This window comes from Manis pentadactyla, chromosome 8 (assembly GCF_030020395.1).
Source record: "Manis pentadactyla isolate mManPen7 chromosome 8, mManPen7.hap1, whole genome shotgun sequence".
Taxonomy (NCBI): domain Eukaryota; kingdom Metazoa; phylum Chordata; class Mammalia; order Pholidota; family Manidae; genus Manis; species Manis pentadactyla.
Window position 1 is genome coordinate 123,097,411 of NC_080026.1, and position 16,386 is coordinate 123,113,796.

At 44.8% G+C, this 16,386-nt stretch overlaps 1 pseudogene; it reads right to left on the reverse strand.

Annotated features, from left to right (window-relative positions):
- Nucleotides 1–11,099: 11,099 nt before the first annotated feature.
- On the reverse strand, nt 11,100–14,894 carry LOC118919073 (transcriptional adapter 3-like; annotated as a pseudogene).
- Between the last annotated feature and the right edge of the window lie 1,492 nt (nt 14,895–16,386).

Genomic DNA, 16,386 nt, shown 5'->3' on the forward strand with positions numbered 1-16,386 from the left:
CTGGGGAGACGGGAGAGGCAGCCTCCATGAGGAAGGCACCTGCATACTCACAAACCTATGGACGAGGCCAGGTGCAGCCAAGTCAGATACAATGTTACCAGGCTGGTGGGGGTGGAGGGTTAAACACTACACTTAGTGCTGTTCACCCCTCCCTGCCTGCAGCAGACTTCCTGACCCCAGTCTATATACTGCAAGTGAGTCTCAGAGCTTCCCATGCTGGGCACTAAGCACACTGATATGCTGCAAATCTCAGGGCCTCCAGGATTCCCACGTCCTCTGCTCTCCTCTCCATGCTGAGGACCCAAATTCCTTGGTCTCCATGCATGCTGTGGCTAGAGCCACGATGACACTGTAACCAGCCCCACAGTAGGGGACATTTGAACTAAAATTTGCTCCCCTAAAGAGGATGAAGGCACATTTCACTCCGTACGAGCCCTCTGCAAAAGTGGGACAGGCTGACTGGGGAGTGATTTTCCTGTCGCTGGAGGACTATGGCTCCGCCAGGCCGACTGTATGCCCACCGAATCGTATGGCGGTTCACACAATGCCAGGGCAGCAAAGGGAGAACCATGACTTTGGACTCAAAGAGAATATGGTTCAAATTCTGTTACTTCCCCTTAATAACTGTAAAAATGTATGCATGGTACTGACATTCACTGGAGTCCTACTTTCTTGGTTTCTTGGTTGGCCTATGCAGCATTGATTTCTCCTTTTCCAGGCAACAGAACCATGATTTTCCTCAAGGTGAAAGTATCTAACTACCCATCCCCAGCTCTAGAGGAGAGCATGTAGCTCAGGAGGTCATCATTCAGCATGTTCCATGCCCTCAGCCACAACAATGGAATCAGCATGGCCCATGACCCAAGTTAGCCTAAGGAGATTCAATCCTGAGATTTGGAGTTGGGACCTCTAAGAAGGAAAACTCTCTTTTTACTCTAGTTGAAAATGAGAAGGTATAAACCTGAAGCTGCTGGAGCTGCCACACCAAGAAAGCCCACCAACAGAGCAGAAAGGAGAACCAATTGAGTGAAATGGAGTCCTGCTGGCATTAAGACCCTAGATCCAGCTATGCCTGAAGGCTTAGAATTTCTACTTACACGAATAAATCCCTCTCCATTTGCCTGCACCCATTAGACTTAGATTCTTATTTGCAATCACATGTCCTCAGTAATACACTTTTCAAGCCTCTGTTTCTTCATACTATAATGGAGATAGTATCATATTTAAATTTCATACAGTCACAGTGAGGTTTAACCAAGATATAGTGGCAAGTATAAAGTATTGGCCTTTAATGCCAGTTTCTTTTAAGGCAAGAAATTCAACTAGATTAGATCAGAGGCTGTGGCCAAAACAACAGTGCGCACCAAATACCCCATGCGCTCCCGATGTCGCTCAGGCCTCCTGTATTTAGTAAGGTACATGACTAGTCATGGACAAGGGGCTGTGATGCAGTGCTGATGGCACCGCAAGATGAAAACAACCAGAATCGCTGAGCTGCTACATGAAGGAGAGCTGCCCTGGAGCATTGCTAGACCCACATCTCCTGTGTTAAGCCACTGAGATTTGGGGAATATTTGTTCCTAATGAAGTCTATCCTATACTGACAAATGGAGATGTCTTTTGAAGACAGACTCCCACAGCCAGGCAGATGAATGCAGTGGGCTTTGGGTCTGCATGAAGGAGAAGCTGGACAGTCTGCCCCAAGATGAACTCCACACACATCCTAATTTTGCAGAAGGGGCTACACATTCCATATCCTGCTCTCCCTCAAATTTCTGAAGTACTAGGACAGGACAGGCTCAGGTATGGAGCAGAGGGAATTGTGCCTGGGAGGAGGGACAGGGGTTGGCAGTGCTTTGCTGGTGCTCTTAGGGAATGTTAATTTCTTACTGTGACTCAGAAGACCTGTGACTCCAGGCTGAAACTCATGCCTGGCCCTTCAGTCACCTCAATTCCACCCCAGTGACCTTCTAACAATTCCTGGAACATACCAGCTTCCTTATTTCCTAAGGGCTCGTGCATATGCTGTTCCTCTGTTTAAAATGTTCTTCACATATGTGACTTCTTTTCATTTTTCAGGTCTGAACCTTTATGGCATGTCCTTCAAGAGGTCTCCATGACCTCTCTGTTGAGAGCAGGCGCCCACAGTATTGCCCCTCTTAGCATCCTACTTGTTTTCTGCTCTCCCTCCCCCTTCCCTACATCTTCCTCTTCTCCAGCAACATAACTAACTTTGGTTGTTTCCTATGTGTTGGGTGCAACTCTAAGATCTATGTGGATTATCTCATTTAATCCAACAACCATATTATCAATTAGGAACCTTGATCTCACACAAGAAAAATTAAGCCTATTTAAGCAAACACTACACTTATTGAAAGGGTGTTGAGTGCCCTTTCACAAAATCAGTGGGATGCCTGGAGCCAAGCAAGATGGATGCCCAGAATCCCAGTCCAGTTCAAACCACAGGCGTGTCCTTGCTTAAAATCAACTCCCACTACTGCCAGACTTAGGTCACCATTCATGTCACCACCATCCCCAGACCTGGATACACTCACTGCCTCCTCAGTCAGCTCTAACTGTTCTTGCACATCTGAGGCACTTCCTTGCTTGAATCAAAGGCAGAATCATTCCATTATCCAGGCTAAGGCCCACGGCCTTCCCAGGCTGCCCTGGGATAGGCTCTCATCTGGCCACATCAGCTTCTGTGAATGACAGGAGTTCCACCTAGTCAGGTGCACAGTGGATGGTTCCCAAAAAAAGCATAAGAAGGAGCTTCAGATACTGTCCAGCTCTAAAAGTAGAGCATGCCCATACTCCTTGAGGCAGACAGAACATTCCAGTGACAATTTTTAAAAATTCTAACAATACCAGTGTCACCCCCACTAAACACAATATTGAACAAATACATAAAGACTATCCATTTGAAGAGGGGCCAAATGATTAGCCTGACAAGGGGACCTACACTTTCTTCTCATTCTGCTGAGGATGGAGTACAGAGAAGTTCCCAGGTGGATGTCTGTATCCCAAGTTCCTCAAAGACTTAGAGTTTCTGGCAGCACAGCCAGATGGCTGAGCCTTCCAGGTCTTGCTACACAAAGTGTGGCCTAGGGACCAGCAGCAGCACCGGGGGGCTTCTCAGGTCCTACTGGGTCAGAATCTGCATTTTAGCAAAGTCCCCAGGGCTTCCTGTATGCATGAGAGTTTGCGAGGTTCTCTCCTTACACAGTGATCCTCACCCTCGCCCGCACATTGGAACCACGTGGGCAATCCTGACAAAGTATTAGTGCCTCCCTCATCCTGTGGTAGTGGTTCTGTGGTAATGGTTCTGAGGTGGGTCTGGGTATGGAAATTTTGAAAAGCCCTCCAGATAACTCTAATGAAAAGCCCAGGTCAAGAAGTAACTTAGAAAGACATGATTAAATCCAATCCAGAGGACCTTTGGAATGAAAAATATGCATGAAAAGTGTGTCAGCCCAGGGAGCCATTTCTGAACATCTACCTCCTAAAGGGTCCCAGAGCATCAGTACCTGCTAAACATCCATTCCGGGAGGAGGAATTTTGAAAACCAAAGGCTATGATTGCCCTTGGTCACCCTGAACTACTTACTCAAGGTCTCGGTGGCTTAATGTTTTCCTATAAGCCTTCAAGTTCAAAAAAGCAGTGAAAAGGACCCCAGAGGTCATAAGCTCTAACCTTCTCATTTTAAAGATAAGGAAACTGAAGCACAGAGAGCAAAACTGAGTTTTCAAGCACAACCAAGGACCTGAACTGCAGCCTTCTGGTTCCTGGGGCCATCCCCGCCTCACCCTTGAAGAAACCTTATGAGGAAAGGATGTTTGATGAGTGACTGGTCAAAAGTTCATCACCAAAATGTTTATTATTAATAATGAGGTTACAAGCTTTGAAGCCAAACCAAGGCCAGTGGCTGCCCTGAAAACCATTTTTTCAGTTTGCTCTCATCTGATCATGGATAGGTACAGTAATTGGGAACAGGCTGTCTCCGATGGGGAGAGTCTCAGGAAATGGAAGCGCCTCTAACACAGTTCAGCCTGGGAAGAGTCAGCTTCCACCATCACATGCAACTGGGACTCTTGCAAGGCCTGGCAAGAAGGAAAAGAGAGCACATTTCAGGAAGAGGGGCAAAACCAGGCTTGCAAGACAAGATCTCTGAGGTCTGGGAGTGCTGGGCTCCTGTGCCACAGAGTCCCTGGGCCCTGCCAGTGCTCCAGGGGCCGTTACTACGTCAAGGGTTATGCAAACCCCATGTTGGGGGGTTGGTTGTGGTCTTGAAGTTACACTTCCTGAGCAGGGACTAGATACTAGATACCAGGTACCAAACTAAGCATTTTGTTTGCATCACTCCATTTAATCCTCACATCTATTTCCTAATGTAGGTAGCTCCCTTTAACAGAGGAGGAAACCAAGGCTTAAAGTGCATTGGGTCACTATTGCGTATAGTCCAACAGATGGGTTGGAACAAGAATTAGGGTCCAAGTCCACATGAGCCCAGAGGACTCACATCCACTCTACTCCATTGTCTATCCTTCTGGGGCAACAGCCACACTTTCCAATGGAGACCTGCCTGACCCTGTATGTAGGTGGAGGTGAGCAGAAGCAACAGGCTCCATTGGTGCACAAGGCACACACCGGTCAGAGGACAGGGGATGTTGGAAGGAGGAAAACGGCACACACAGAGTGAACAGATGCGCCCCTCAGTTGCTCTGGGAGTGCCGCAACGTGTTGAGCCAGCCCTGGAGTTGCCAGCCCGGGCACCGGCTACAGAGCTCGCTCACTGCAAAGATACCATGGGACCACCACCACCACCCGCGCCATCTGGCCTTCACACGGCAGAGAGTCTGTCACTGTCGGCAGCTGAGGATAAGCTGCACAGGTCTCCAGTGGATACCATTTAACAAGTTCGTGGCTCGGTGGTTCCCGAGATGGATTACCTGAAGCCCCGGACTGGGGGGCCGGATTTTCCACAAAGCCAGCTGCAGGCCGTCTTTCCTGGTTGCCAGCCGTCAGCCTCGTGAGCAGCACCTGATCCATAGATTATCCTTTTCCCATCTGGTGCCCACCAGCTGGGCTGCCAGCAGCTGCAGGATTGATTTTTCAGTGTCCTCCTCTCCTCTCTCTCCCTCCCTTCCTTTCTCCCTCTCCACATCTTTACTCCAAGCCAACTTTCTCATCAGTTCAAAACCCCATACCCCACTTTCTCCCTGTTTTCAAGCCCAACTTCATATTTGCATCCAGGTGTGAAAATACTCTTTTAAGTCTGATTGGGGTGCTGGGATAACATCAGCTGGTTCAGGACCTCCCTTCTTTTCCCCTGAGGTTACACAGAAGGTTCAGGAAAGCCGATGTAATGCTGAGGCTTGGTCGGGGAGAGAGAAAGAGCGGCCATCTGGTCCTTCTGAGTCATCCCCACTCCTGTCCCTGAGGCTCCCACTGACCTCATGACCCTTCTAGAATCATCTGCTCTCCATTCTCATTTTAGGCGGAGGATAAACCTAGGCTGTCCAGGGCTTTCTTTATCAAGACTCATTAGGAAGCCATTCTGCCCTGAGGTCCAGCTGCCTCCCTGAAGAAGACACCAGTCTCTCTGCGCTCAGCTCCCATGAATGCATCTGGTGACAGTGCTGCTTCTCCAGGGCTCAGCCTGGGGGCAGGAAGCCAAGCCCCTGTGGGGTCTCTCCGTGTCTATACCCTCCCTGCACCCCCCTCCAACTGCCTCCCTGCCACAGCCATGAGAGGCTTTTCTGGTTAGAGAGATGGATGGAAAGACGGTCTTGTTCTCATGGGTCCTGATTCCTTCTAAATATTTTTCCTCTGATATGAGTCCTTACTATTCCCCAGAGAGTCTAGGCTATGGGGTCTCAAAAGCCAGGAAGAGAGTTCCAGTTTCTTCTCCTTTCTGCTATCCCGAAGAGGGAAAGGGAAAAAGACAGGCCTCACACTGGTGAATGGAAGGAAGGGTGAAGAAGGTCAGGCACAGGGTGGGAGGAGTCAGTTGTTAATATGTTTAAAATATGACCCCTACCACAGGTTAAGCAATGGCTCAGAGATGGGCAGCATCTTGCCCAAAGACACAGAGCAAATGCTTGCAGAAGAACTTCAACTAGAATTTAGCCTCAAGAATTGTGAGATATGGGAGAAAATTCAGACGCCTTTTAATCGAGTGGGTCCAGCTGTGAGTCAGAAACACCTGTCCCCCATGGGAACTCTGACTCTAACAAGAGCCCTAGGAAGCAAAGCGGCAATTCCAGGCTCTGTGGAAACCATTTAGCAGATGAAGGCACAAAGGCCCAGAGAGAACGTCCTTTTGCAGTAAGTTAGTTATAATTTAGAATCTTATTGACTTCAAAGAAATTGGGGTCATTTGTAATAAGTTCGTGGCATCCAGACTAGAACATGGTGCCTGGCTTGGGTGCCTTCTTCCAGAAACCAGCCTGGTGTCTCTTCTCCAACCTGTCCACTCCTGGCAAGGGAACAGTTCTATCCACTTTTTACCGTTTGTGATTGATTCATTCCCAGAAATGACCCGGGAGGCCAATAGGGTTGGAAGAGAAATAAAAGAGCCTGTGCCCAGAAGTGATGGCTGCGAGCGAGAAGTGACACAAATGCACAGTAGACATTCGTCAGTCCCACCCAGGGGGTAGGTGTGTGTGTCAGGAAAAAGTAGGCTAAAAATAATCCAAAAATATTAATCTGACCAGTAATTCATTACTCAGTTAGTCCTATGATTTTTTCTTAAGTCTGGTCACCAAATAATAACTGAATGCCTCCTATATGCCCACCCACTTGCTTGGACTGGGGATATAAGTGTGAAGAGGTCATATAAGGGCTCTACACTCAGGGAATTTACATTTTTATGGGAAGACAGGCCACAACGAAAGAAAACATGAAAATACACATTGATTCTTATATGTGACAAATGACATCCAGAAAATCAAACAGAAGACTGAGCTAGAACAGGAATTGGTAAACTTTCTAAAAAGTGTTACATGGTAAATATTTTTCTCTTTGTGGACCATGTGTTCTGTGTCTCAACTACTTGTGTTTCCCCTTGTAAGCCAAAAGCAGCCACACAGGTAAAGGAATGGGTGCGCCAATAAACTTTATTTACAAAATCAGACTGCAGTCAGATTTGGCCCATGCTGTTTGGTGATCCCTGAGCACGATGCAGGGGAGGAAACTGGGAGGAGTGGGGACATCCCTAAGGAGGTGACATTTAAGCTGAGGCTTAAACAGTGAGGAGGAGCAGGCATGTGAGCAAGGAGAGAGCCTCCCAGCAGAGGGATCCCAGGGTGGGCTGACAGTGGTGGGGGTGGGGCAGCAGAAGAGTGGGTGGGGGCTGGTGAGGTACCGAAGGGGCTGTTGGCATTGGCAGGGACCCACACACACACTCTGTCAGAATTTTATTCCTGGCATAATGGTAAACCACTGATAGTTTTAAGCAGAGAACTGGGATAATTTGGTTGACTTTCACCTTAAAAGCATCACCCCTTTTAAAGCTGCTTTGGGAAATAGGGACTATATGGGAGACAAGGGTGGTGGCAGGGACCAGGGGAAAGGAGTCTTTCAGGAGCTGAGTGACAGCAGTGCCTGTGCTGAGGTAGTGGCTGTGGCAATGGGGAACAGAGGGGCATTCGAGACATGTTGTAGAGATAAAGCTCGTGGCTCTTGCGGATGGACTGCATGTGGAGGGGAGGAAAGACTGGATGATTACCTGGTTTCTGACCTGCACAGGTGGGTAGGGATGGGCTCCAAGGTCCTTTTAGCTCTGAAGTTACATTTCTGTAAGTTAGGGAGACTCTGAGATACAGCAGGTGGGGTACGTCACCAAAGGACGATCTGAAGTGTAGGTGCTCAAGCCATCCCGGGCTGTTCATGCCTCAGTTGACTTTAATTAGCCACCAACTGCGTGCTCAGCACAAAGCCAGGTTTTTAGGACCCACCTGGATGGAGAGGGTGTCTAATAAGAAACCAGAACAGGTGAATGTGCCTTGACACTCTGCCCCTTTCGCCCCATCATCTCTCAGGTCCTCAGGCATCAAAGAATCTGAAGGACAGTGAAGGTAGAGGAGTGACTTGTCAGCATTGGTTCCATTGGTGGAAAAGTTAGGAATTTTTTTTAATTTTAACCTTTAACTAAAATGGAACTGTCACTTTTATTATCTTTAAGTAAGAGCTAGGCCAGGCCAAATGACTTAAATGCCAGCCTCCCAGAAAGAAGGACAGGGAGGGGAGAGTCACTGCTTGGATTTTGCTATTTTCCTAGAAGGAGAGCCCTCAGGGGAGGCAGGACACTCCAAGGAGGCCTAGATTCCAGGCCTGGGTGCCCCATGGAGGATGCCCGTGTTTGACCCCGAACAAGTCATGTGACTTCTTGGGGCTTCGGTGGGCTAATCATAAGCTTGGAGCTGGAGCAGATGCTCCCTGAGGCTCTGGTATCTTGCCTGTGCCATAAATCTCCTCTGCTGGGTGATGTAATTCACTGCAGTCACTGGTCCAAAGGATCTCGTGCATGTAAATCATGGCACTCACCCTCTGTCTGGGACCCGTAACTCACAGGGCATAGAGCCAGAAGGCCCTTCCTGCTCAGGCACAGGGTGCTCCCTGCTGGCAAGCACAACCAGGTTCTGTCCACTTGTCAGAGGAGTCTGGCACCTATTGATGACCCCTGAGTTCTGTGAAACATGAATAGCTGGCACAGACCCACATTCATCAGCGTGTCCCACCCCAGGGACTTTGCACTGGGTCATTTCTGATTTGCCCCAGACTCATAGGCTTCCCCTTCTCCATGCCCCACTGACCCTGATTTGACCCTCTCTCTGTAAAGCCTCATTCCATGGAACATTTTCACTTGTGTGTGTTGGTTCACTTAGTCAAACATTTATGAAGCACCTACAATGTGTCAAACACAGTTTGAAGAGCTGGGGAGGCAAGACAAACAGGACAGACACACATGCCCAGCAGGAGCCCACAATCTGGTAAGCACAGCATGACAGTCCTTTTTCTGGGAGGTCTTCTCTTTTCCCCAGATGTAGGCAGTCTGTCCTGCAGTCTTTGGGTCACTCTTTCAGGATTAGTTATATCTGCTTTATTTTTGTGTTATGTGTGATTTAGGGATGAGGTTTGTGCCTCACTTCTCACACTGCCTTCTTTTTGCCTCTCAAAATCTTGGAATTCTAATTTTATTATGATCTTACCAGTTCATAGTGGCTGTCCAGTATACTTCCATTTGTAAAAAAGCATAAATTTGAAAGTAGGAAATGAGCACTCAGAGACCCAAGAGCTAACAAGGCACCTGACGTGAATGAGACCTGAATGTCAGCACATTTTTTCTCTTCTTCTTTTATCTATTATCATATGCCCTTGCAATAACTGACATTAAGGTAATTTGGGGAAAGGCATTCAATAACTTGATGCATCAAAGATCTCTAAAGATATGTATTTTATTAAGAATGGAAAGGGTCAATTGTATTTTTCTTGTGATTATTTGAGTAACCACAACAACCACATCATACTAGTCAAAAGGTATGTAGTGTAGACTGCTTCATAATTGACCAAGATTTACTGAAGAGCCAAATTGGACAATGAGAGGTATGGAGTGGCTTCCAGTGCAGATAGCCCATGTCTGAAAAGTTAAACTGAATTGTTGATATCTCAACAATTAGGGTTTTGTTTTTATCAGACCTATGTTTTTCAAATTTAAAAATCTGAATAGATGTATAAAACATATTAGTCCCCCTCTCATTTTCTCACTTCCATTTCCTGCTCACTCGAGACAACTATTTCTATTTTTTAGTCATTTATGTTGGTATTACAAAACTGTAAGTTATATGCTTTTGCTAGTATTGCCTGATTAGTTTTCCACTATAGAAGATGAGAATTAAAAAGACTATCTTTTCCCTATTATTTTTGGTTTCCTTGTCAAATATTAATTGACTATATATGTGAGGGTTTACTCCTGGGCTATCAATTCTGTTTCACTGGTCTATGTGTCTATTTTTATGCCAGTGCCATACTGTTTTGATTACTCTGTAGCCTTGTAGTATAATTTGAAATCAGGAAGTGTGATGCCTACAGCTTTGTTGTTCTCTTGCAGGTTTGCTTTGGCTCTTCCAGGGTTTGTGGTTCCATAAAGATTTGAGGATTATTTTTCTTATTTCTGTGAAAAATGCCATTGGAGTTTTAATCGGGATTGCATTGGATCTACAGATGGCTTTAAGACTTATCTACAAATAGCTTTACAATTTATCTACAGATTTTAATACCTTAAATCATCCTTCATGACTTTGCCTCCAGGGAACATTCTGATCTTACATCCTATTTCTCTCCACTGACTCAGGCTTTCCAAGCCATACTGACTACCTGGTGCCCTCATGTGTTCTAATCATGCCTCTCCCTCAGGGCTTTGCCCTGGTCCAGGCTTCACAAAGTCTGGTTCCTGAATCAGTATTGGCAGTATCATCTGGGAGCTTGTTAGAAATACAAATTTTGGGGCCTACCTTACATCAACTGAGCCAGGAGCTCTATGGGTGGGGCCTGGAATTCTATGTTTAATATGTCTTCCAGGTGATTTTGACACAAGCTAAAGTTTGAGAACTAATGCCCTAGTTGTTCCCTCTGTCTACAGTACTTCTTCTCCAGTGCCTTAGGTTGAATTCTTTGGAAAACAGAGCTTGAGATAGAATCTTATCTAACTGATTTGCTGGGGGAATGCTTACAGGTAAAATCTGTAAGGGAGTAAGGGAAGAAGACTAAGGAAAGGGATGAGTAAGGGGAAAATGAGGGAGTGGGTGATGGTGGGGAAGGAGAAGAAGGCCTAGGGAAGAAACCACCCATCATTGCGGAGAGCAGGCAGTCTGTGCGTAGACAGAGGGGCCTCCATGAACTGGCTATCAGGAGCTAGGCCAAACGACCTCAGGGAAGGGCCATAATGCTCTAGGACTGTCACTATTTGGCAGGGCAGACAGTCTGTGGCTTCTGACAGCCTAATTAAACAGATTTCCCTCCTCTCCTCTCCTCTCCTGCTCCCTGCCAGAGAGGAGGCAGCCCGAGGCAGTGGTGCAGACTACATCTAGCAGCTCCAGGATGATGGAATCTTCCTCCATTGAGCTCCAGGCCTGGTTCTTCTCGGTGGGGGTCAGCTTCTTCTGCTGAAGGCATCCATGACCTTGGGGTCTGCCCTGCAGCCTGTGGCTTTAGCTTCTGTCACTTACCTCCTCTTTGCAGCCTCAGCAGGTCAAGCTTCCCGATGCCACTGTGGCTGCTCCGCCCAATTCAGCTCAGCCTGCTCATCAGCTCAGCGAGAACCTCATCCTCAGGATCCCCCAGGGTCCTCGGGCTCCAGCAAGCCCTGGGTGACCAGCTTTTCCTTGATGTGGCTCTGCAGGGACTTGGTATATGGCCCATTGAAGGACTTGTTTTTGTCCTTCAAAAACAAGAGGAGAGGTTCTGCTGCCCCAGCTCCAATTCCTTCTTGGATATGTCAGGAACAGAAGAGTCCTCCCTAGGGGAAATAATACTTTCCTCAACAAGAGCCTGCAAGAGGCTCTGTGTCAGGATGCAAAGAGGCATACATCTTCTGGCTGCTCATGCTGGGCCTCAGACTTCTTCAGCAGGGCATCCACATTTTTAGTTTTGCTCAATGGCCTCATGAAGACTCCCTTTTTGTCAGCCACTGGGAAGGCCCATCTTTTTCCTCTCGCATGTCCTCCAGTGCCCAGTGCTTGGGGTCGAGTTTCTCTAGGTGTGGGATCTTAGGGATCTTATAATGTTCAGCTTGATCTTTCAGCAGCTTTTCCAGCATGTACACCTCTTTGCTAGTGATTGGCACAGTAAGGTTCCACCTAGGCCCAGAATCTGACAATGGTGTCTTCTTGAAGACCAGTGGCTAGTTGATGAGGTCATCAATGAATTTACATCCCTGGATCTTGGACAGAAGGTTTTTGAATGAACTACCCATGACAGAGGCTGGGTCCGTGTCCTGCTTTCCCTTCTACTTTCTGGTTCTTGAGTTTCCACGCTGGTAGGAGCTTCAAAGTCATGGCCTCCAACCAGCTTCAGGAATGGAGGCCATCTTATCCTGCCAGTCTGTCAGCATCTGGGTTTCTATTGCCATCACTGGAAGGCCTTGGACTGGCAGAGAGCAGGGGCTGAAGCTCCAGCAGTGGTGTCCAGCTCCCGGCTGCAGATGTCAAAATCCTTGGAGTGGGTCAGCACTGCCCTGAAGCCAGGGCACAAATTCAGGTGGTCCTCAAGCTTGAAGTTGTGGAATTGAAAGAGGAAGTCCTTCAGTTCACTCCTGGCCCAGGACCAGGGACCCTGTGGAGCTTCCCATATGTGTGGAGGATTAGTGGATGATGCCCATAAAGAGCTCAGCTCGTGCCTGGCACAGAAATGGGATGGTTATAATGTCTAGATCACCCCATACCCCACCTTCCGGGTCCCAGTCCTCAATGCCCTGCCTTCTAGGACCCCCTCAAGCCCCTGCTCCCTCTGCGTCCCCACTGTGGTCTCCTATGGCCAGGGTCCTTATACCTCAGGCAGCCACTCTGCTCTCTACCATTTAATTTTTAATATGAGAACTATACTCAAGATGTCATAGAAACTGCACTAATGGTCAAAACCTGAAACAGCTTGTTCTAGCTAAGGACATAAGGAGAGAAATTAAAGGCAGAGTATTATGGAAAAGCCAAAAAGGAGTCTGAGTCTTCTGTTTGTAAGCACATTTAGTCATGTAGGAATATCTCAGAGAGAGAGAGAGTGAACCCCACAGAGACCCATGCTCACAGAATACAAGATGCTAGAGCTCTAAGAAATCTTAGACATTATTTTCCTTCATTTTTTATATGACAAAATTGAGTCCAGAGAGATTGTATTTATTCTTTTCTTTTTAGTAAATACCTATGGAATTAAGAACTCAGAAAATACAAATAAAAAGATACTTTCAAGAAATCAACCATTTCACAGTAGCCTGCAAGCTATTGTAAAAATTAATTTGAATAGAAAGTATAGCTTAATGCATCAGCTAGAACAAGTTAAATTAGTTCTACAGTAGAACAGTTGATCTGTACAATTCAAAACAACATTCACTATTTGAAAATAGTCATCTTTATTTCAGTCTTCCTTGTCCATGATTAAACCAATGGCCTTCTCTCTCTTTCCTACATATTACCATTTGTGTGGTTTATTCTTTAACATAACCTTTTATTTATCTTTCCAAGCAACCATTATTTGTTCATGCTTAAAAGCGTCTCCTCACAATTTCCTAAAAGCTTCTGAGAGAGATTGTCCTTAAAAGCATTGTGAAATGTAGATTATCTCTGTATTATTGTTCACAACTGTGTGTGCCTTTGTAGTTCTCAAAAAGGTTTATTTTAAAATTCAAAATAGTGTTGTGTCTTCATTAACTGATTTACCTCAATGGAAGTCACAGACACAAAGATCCATGACAGTGTTCCTTTTCTCTTTCCTAAGAAATTATAGTTGATTCTTGTTACTCAAGGTAGTGATTCGAGGTAATCACCCAAAACACTGACTTAGTGAATATTGGATCACTGTTCCTAGGGGAAATGAAGTTAGGTCCATACAAGCCTCTGGCCAAAACATTTTCATCAAATGAACAATATATAACCTTGCTTTGTATGTGTTTCTGCTTAAAAACAACTCACTTAATATATGTTGCTGGCTTATTAACATGGAAGCCCTGGCCAACAGCACAACTCCCACCTCAGCAAAGCTTATCTAACACATACTTTTCTCTGTAAGGCACATCATAGACTTCTTCCACTCAGAAACACGAGACAGCACTTCAGCATATGACTGGAGGCTGTTTTTAACAGTGAAGTCATCAACAAAAAGCATAAAAATGTGAAAAACACAGCACAAAATACACTGCAAAAAAAGGGTACTTGTTTATAATAGGAGAATTGAAACAAGGCAGGATATCACTTTGACTTCAGCTGAGAGCTCGCACAACCGGTGACTCAAATTTTCGGCTGCCTTGTGCATGTCCACAAATGACCATGAAAGCACCATACTGACTCTGGGGTTACAAATAAATTTCAGCAGGCATAAAAATGAGCCATTATGGAATCTGCACATAGGAGTGCTGACTGTATGCAAATTTTATCTGTCTAGAATTTTATTTTCTCCATATTAATTTATTCAGTTAAGCCATTTACTGACATCTGATAACATACATACTGGTATTTTATGTATTATTGGTTCAGTGTGCAGAACTATTTCTTTTTAGGACTAACCCATAAGCCTTTTCCTTCAATGGCATTGCTACATCGCTGCCTATTCATTTCCAAAATTATATTGCATTTAAAAAAAATTCCTGACATGAAGTCTTTTCACTTCTATTGCTCTGCACTCTCCATGGGCACTTAGCTGCCTCTATGCCATATTTGAGTGGTCCCCCTGGAAGCCACCCTTGCTTTGCTATTTTTTAATTCCTCCCCCTTGCGCTGGCCCCCTTTGGGGGCCTCCTGCTTCTGACTCCTCAGGTTCTTCAGAACTAGGCTTTTTGTAAAGTTGCCAAGGAAAATGTAACTTAGAACATAGGAGTAAGTTTGTGGCAGTTTCAGTCTTAAGATTAAAATGTAATAATACTACGCTGAACAACAACGCCGCACCATCTCAGAGGAAAATCACAGTGATGAAAAAGCAGCTACTACTCCCTGAGTCTCCGTTGTTGGTGGCAAGGTTTTTATACAGAAATATATTATTTCAGTTCCTCTTTTTTTTTTTTTTCCAGTTTCTCTTCTATCCATCCTGTGACGAAGAAACTTTGCTTCATGGATCCAAACCACTATTCAAAATCACTACAATGGATGATGGTACCGAAAGGATCTGGAGTTCAACCCCTTCTCAGCCATTTTACTTTGGCTTTGAGTTGGTTGCTTGATTTATGCTGGTCTCAGAATTGTAATGTACAAGGGTATAATAAAGATTAGTAATAAAAGCTGTGACAGGTCCTACACACAGCAGTGACTCAACCAATGTGCATTACATTTGCACACACACACGTCTTATGTGTATAGTTCGTGGCTTTGAGGTACGATTAGTGTGTTCCTAATATCACTTTTCTTTTTTCCTCTCTATGGTAGCTCTGCCAGGGGAATTATTAGACGAGGGGAAAACAGACAAATGGAAATGATGGGCAAGTTTTATTTAGGGTTGGAGATTCTCTGTGTTCTTGTATAGTAACTGTTCAACCATTTTCATTACTCTAGGAAAACATTTCCTTGTGAGAACACACCACAATCTTTTTATCCATTTTATTGTTGATAGCATTTAGCTCATTTCCATTTGGGGATATTATGAAGAATGTTGCTATGAACATTATTGTACACAGCTTTGGTGCATATATGTTTTGGTTTCTCTATATACTGAGGACTTGAATTCCTAGGTCATATGGTGTGCATATCTTAGCCTTAATAGATATTTCTAAGCTAGTCTCCAAAGTGATTGCTATATTTTACTCCCATCAGCAGTGTATGACAGTTTTGCTTTACCATATATACTGACCAAGTTGGCATTGTCAATCATTTGAGTCATTCTAATGTGGCTTTTAGGGTATTTCTGTGTTCACTGATGACTAATAAGGTTGAGCATCTTCTATTTACCAGCTGCTTGAATATCTTATAAAGTGCCTCTTCAACTCTTTTTTCCCTTTTAAAACTGTACTGTCTTCATTTTAAATTAAATTAATAGAAATTCTTCATATACACTGAGCAGTTTATTAATAATTGAGAATTTTCAGAATTACGTATTTCATACCACGGCTTGCCTTTTCATTTTCTTAATGATATATCTTGATAAACAGAAATTCCTAATTTTAATATAATCTTAATTATGGATCTTCACTTTATGGTTATGATTTTTGTGTTCTGTCCAAGAAATCTATGCCTGCTCCAATGTTATGAAGATACTACATTTTCTTCTAGAAGCTTTATTGTTTTGCCTTTCACATTTAGGTCTGCAATTCACCTGAACCATTGTGTTCAGGCAAAAGAGGAGTCAAGATTTACTTATTTGTATGCATGTATGTTGCTTTATTGTAAACACCCAATTTTTTCTCCACACTACACTGTTTCTTCTGTCAAAAGCAGATGACCGTACATGTGTGGAGCTGCTTCTGGACTCTCTAGTCTGTTCCATCAGCATGTTTTTTTGTATTTGAAACAATTTATACTGTCTTAAGTGCTATAATTTTATTTTTGATATTAGTGCAAATCTCCAATGTTGTTACTCTTTGTTAACATTTTCTTCACTATTTTTGGCCATTTGCAATTCTATGTAAAACTTAGGTTCAACTTGCAGTTCCCTACAAGAAGCAAACAAAGCTGTTTAGAATTTTAATTGAGA